Source organism: Plectropomus leopardus, chromosome 5, assembly GCF_008729295.1.
Source record: "Plectropomus leopardus isolate mb chromosome 5, YSFRI_Pleo_2.0, whole genome shotgun sequence".
Taxonomy (NCBI): domain Eukaryota; kingdom Metazoa; phylum Chordata; class Actinopteri; order Perciformes; family Serranidae; genus Plectropomus; species Plectropomus leopardus.
The window spans coordinates 15,127,732-15,133,115 of NC_056467.1; the positions used below are offsets into that span (position 1 = coordinate 15,127,732).

The following is a 5,384-nucleotide window of genomic DNA, read 5'->3' on the forward strand; positions in this document are numbered from 1 at the left end:
TTTGCTCCTTTGTTTGCTATAGAGTTTGAGAGTTTTTAAACAGGTTTTGGCAAGATGTTCAGAGTAGGGATGTAATGATGCATTGTGAGGCAGTGAAAAATCAATAAAAAAGTATGTGAGATTCAAATCGGTGAAATGAAAAATGAACCGCAATACACTTTTGATCATGTAATTTAGAAGGCAAACCAAGTTAGCCCCCAGAGCTAATGCATGCCAACTACACTAATTACTGATCAGATATTTGCAATTTTTGAAGTTTTTTGCAAACAGTAGACATCAAACAAAAGCCTGAGACCGTATCGTATTAAGTTGCTTTGAGCTGTAAATCGACCGCTTCTAAGCAGAAAGCAGAAGATAACGTTACCTTAGAGGCTGACTGGGCAAAGCCTCTTTCCTCTGTTCACCTGGCTCTGCCCGTCTTAAACTCCCCCATGGTGCTTGGTCTGCAGCTGCCTGTATACTGTAGAACAGCCTGAAAGCAAAGAGCGCTCATTCTAAAGCAAAAAAAAGGGAGATGGCTTAACTACAAGGAACCTTAGTCAAATGAGGGGTCTCTGACTGATAATTTTAAATCTTTGATTTTTCAGGGAGTCATCCTACATTTTGCTCAAAGTTGTTCTGCATTAGTGATTCTGCAATGAAGTGTTGTAATTCTGTCCTCTGGGTACTGGTTGCGTCCATGTCTTCGTCCATCTTGCCAAACCACAGAGTGTGATCAGAAAGATCAAGATGGAAGATCTCTGGAATTCCCATAATAATCTGGATTTCTCAATCACAGACTTGCTTGTGAACGCCCTGCGCTGGTATTGACCCATCGTTGTTTTGGACCTGAAATTTATAATGTGAATTTTGGGACCTTATTCAAACATAATTATGTTTTGTTTTCAGTCCTGTACAGTGCCTTTTCTCAATATTTATAATTCTATTTGTAGAGATTTAGAGGTATATTGTGTTACCAGTTTCGAGTATCATGGTAAAGAGCACACTTACCTGTTTTCAAAGCATTGCAGCTTCTTGGACTAGAAAGCTGTGTGATAATGTGTATACGTGCCACAGTGAGGTGATCTAAATGCTGTCATCTGTACTGTATACACAACAAAGACACTGTATGCTACAAAACACAGAGAAACAGAGGCTCAGGGGTCCACATGCAAAAGGCTATTTTTTAATATTTCTCTGTGAATTTAACATGCAGTAGAACTAAAGAAGCATATAATATCCAGCCTTTGTATTTAAAATTGCAGAAATTTTGTGAAACTCAGCCTTATGGGTATACTCTGAGTATAAGGCTTAATAATAAGTGACCCTCCCTGATATATTTATCTATATTTATATATATTTTTATATATCCATATATATATATATTTTTTTTTTTTCATAGGGGTGGCCAGATGTGGCCACTAAAAAAAACTTGGGGTGGCATGTGATTCTCACTGAAAGACACAATGGAGACAAAAAGACCATCATACATTCATTTCTTTATTCAGAAATTTATTTTGTCCCTTTCCAGACAATTAAAAATATAAGATTCTCTTTTACTGCTTTTTCTCACATTGGTATTTCACAGACGTTGAAATATTTCTCCATAAATAAAGTACAAAATACATTTTTTTCTTTAAACACAAATAAATATCATAATAAATATATTAGTTTAAGTTAGACACAAGGCAACCAATAACCAAAAGGAATACTGTGGTGTTAAAGTCCCTGAACCAGGTTGTCAAACAAACAGGGGACAATAAAAATGGGGTGCAATCCACAAACTAGCCAAGATAACAGAATGTTTTAAAGAAATAAATCTGTGTCTGCATAGAGATATTAATATCTAAACTCACGGACAGACATTTCTTATGTTATCACACTTTGATCTTTCAGTATTCTGCAACTTAAGATGCTTGCACCCCAGGTCTCAGGAGAATGACGGTTACACACATACACCCATACACGCACATGTACAGACACACACACACACACACACACACACACACACACACACACACACACACACACACACAGAGAGAGAGCAAGTGAAGTATGAAGCTTTGGTTGAATGCTACTGGGAGATGTGACAGTTTCTCCCATTTGGATTAGCTGTAAAGTGCATATCACAGATAAAATGGCATCAATGACACATGTCAGGTCTCACTGATTAAGGCTACTGAATCAAGCATACTGTTTATGGCACCAAGATTAAATAGCCTTATGAGGCAGGGATATTCTTTAAGGCGCAGGAATTTATGATTATCACTAAAGATAAGCCATTTTGATCACTACAAATTTATGGTAAGTACAAACCAGACTATTTGCTGGTACCATCAAGACCTGCAGAGGAGTTAATTTTTACGGAAGACCACATACAAAGGTCTTATAGGCTACACATTATTTTTAAGTATAAAAATAGAGTCTGATAACATTTGGGTACTAAAATCATCTCAGTATTTGTAGATTTTCCAAGACGAGTTCCACTTTACAAACATAAATTAAGAACTTTAAGTGTTATTGTGTCAAAAGGTGACTTGTCCTGATCAGTTCTGGTTCTGAGGAAAGTTCAGATAAATGCAGGTGCACTTAACAAGGTGTCAGTTCTTTTCCTTTTCCCTCTCTTTGGATCTGTTTAGTCGGACAGGGACAGGCGTTCAAACACAGTAAGCCTCTTGGTGGCTGCGTCGAATGTTGGAGACTCGGTTCCACTGGAACCTCCACTGCTGCTGCTGTAGCTGTCCTCCAGGGAGTCCTCAGAGGAGAAACGCTGGAGTCCAGCAGGCTTCATGAATCCTCCGTGGCCTCCAGGACCAGGAAACGGCATGCTGCCATCATGGTGGTGCCCGTCCTCCACGCTAGCGAAGACTCTGCTGTTGTTGCTGTTAAAGTTATTTCCATGGCCACACACACACAGCGTGAGGCTTTTGGCTCCATGATGAGAGGAATGTTGTGGATGTCTCCAGCGCTGGCACGGGTCTGAAGGTTGCCAAACTGGAATGCTGCTGTCTCCCGCTGCAGGGAGTCACCAAACACTGGGGAGAGGAGATCAGCAGGAGGTGGGGAGACAGAAGGAGCACGGCTGAACCCCAGGTTAGGATCATTAAAGGATGAAGGGAATGATGGAGGAGGTGAGCTGCGTGTAGATCCCATGAACCCAGCAAAGCTGACACTTTGGCGCAGCTGGTGGCGTGGATTCTGACCACTGTGAGTTGGTTGCTGCTGATTCTGGAATTTGGCACTTGGTAACGGACCTCCGCTGATTTTGTCCTCATGGATGAAGTGGCAGCGTGAGCCATAAGGGCAGTAGCCAAAGTTGTAGAAGGTTCTGCAGGGCTCTGTCTTGTACTTGGGGTGGCGGAACAGTCCACGCAGCTCTGCCTCACCGTGGGCAAACTGGCACTTACTGCCATACTTGCAGCTGCCCGTCTCTTGGAAGCCACGGCACAGCTCTGTCTTGTAACGATTAGGGGCCACCACTTGTGGGATCTGGGCTGGGAGAGTAGACGAGGGAGGGAAGCCAGGCGGTGGAGCCACAGTTGCAGCAGAGGGATAAGCATCCAGGTTCTTCAGCTGTCCAAAGGAGGAGAGCAGATGACTGCTGGACTCGGTCAGGCTCATTGAGCGGTCAGGCCTGAACGGGAGCTGTTTGGGTTTGGAGACAGGGCCCTGGCTCCAGATGTTAGATGGCCAGAAAGGGCCGTCATTATTGTTAACATGCTCGGTGCTCAAGCTGTGGCTGGAGGAGGCAGGAGGAGAGGGGGGAGAGAAGAAGGAGCCTGACCGGTTCAGTCGACTTTCCCCCGGGGCTTTGAGTTGAGACTGTTTCGGAAGCAAGGCATCATCCAGGGCCAGGTTCATAAAGTTCTGTTACAGAGAGTTGACATAGTCACGATTTAGACCTTGAATTTCACATAGGCTCTCTCTCTCTCCTCTCTCTCTCTCTCTATATATATATATATATATATATACATAATCATTTCCTCTTTCAACATACTTTCTACAACAAATCTATTTCAACAGTCTTTTAATCAGCAAAAGTTATTCTGAAACAGGTTCATATATAAGATAATTTATTTCTTAAAGACAAAACTGAGACACAAATGCCAAAACAAAGTCACTAAGAAGGCAGTCGCAAACAAAAAAAAAACAACTTTTCACTACTAAACCTTTATCTGTCATTTACATGCAGTCACAAAATACAAATTAAATGCAAATAATTGCAGTTTATGACTCTTTCCTGTTTCTCATGAATATTCTGATAGCAGAAGATTGGAACTGAAAAAACAAACAACCCAGCGCTGACTGCCTCCCTTATCTCATTATCTCTTTAAACTGGAGAAATCCTCTGTGACCAAACTCAGTTCAGAAGGAATTCACTGTCAAATCCGTGTTTCACAGAGGAATAAAATGAGCAAAAATAAACAAATAAGCAAACACTTGGTAGAGGAGTTACAGGGCTGACCAACTTTTTGGAGCCCTTTTTTTCCCAAAACAAAATTCCTAAACTTCGACTCACCTTTGCGAAGATGTCGTCAAGCATTTCGGACATGCTGTACCCCTTTGGCCAAAAGAAGAAGTTTCAGCTCTGATCCACGGTTAACTGTTAGTTACCTGTGTCCAGACAAGTCAAGTTAGATCTGTGGTCTGTGTCCTCGGCTTTTTATAGGCCTTTACCCCTCCCTCAGGGTTTGGGAGGAGTTTCCACTTGCTATGTTCCCGGATGACCCCTCCCTCCCTCCGCCTCAAGTTTCATAGTGAGCTCAGAAGGGCGGGTAGTAAAACAACAACACACACACAAAAAAAAGAAAGAAAACTGTGTATTTTTAGCGAGCTGTGTGAAATGCTTCAGTTTTGTAGGCAAGAGAAAGCAAAGTGGCTTATTTACATAGCTCTCATGCATGCTCTCCATGTACACTTGTTGTGTTTATTCTTATTTTGTACATGTTTACTCAGGGGTTTCTGCACAGTGAGGAATCAGTCCAGCTCTGAAAATTCAGGATCTTAAGCAGCCAGATGTAAAGTGGCAAATACAGCTGTTTGTTTAGACCTGAACGCAGATCCCTTTATCCCACATTACAAAGCAGAGGTTTTTCTGTAGCAGACACTGAAACACGTAGATATACGTTTACAGTATATACATTCCTATGACTAATGTTAGGTTTTCAGGAAGTGTAATAAATCATCTTGTCCCTGATCACATACTGTTTTTACCCACAGAGAGGAAAGAATATATTACCGAATCTCTTTGTTTACCAGAATACATACAGCAACATTTCCCCTGGTTGACTTTAGTTTCTGTTGTGGGGATCCAATATTCCACCAAAGCAGTGAAAGAGTCCAAAGAGTTATCAGAGCAAGACCAATAGCAGTATTGATTAGCAGAAGGCAGAAACCACTGTGCT

The 5,384-nt window shown here is 41.7% G+C and overlaps 1 pseudogene; it reads right to left on the reverse strand.

Moving 5' to 3' along the window:
- Positions 1-1,458: 1,458 nt before the first annotated feature.
- Positions 1,459-4,604, reverse strand: LOC121943152 (annotated as a pseudogene).
- Between the last annotated feature and the right edge of the window lie 780 nt (positions 4,605-5,384).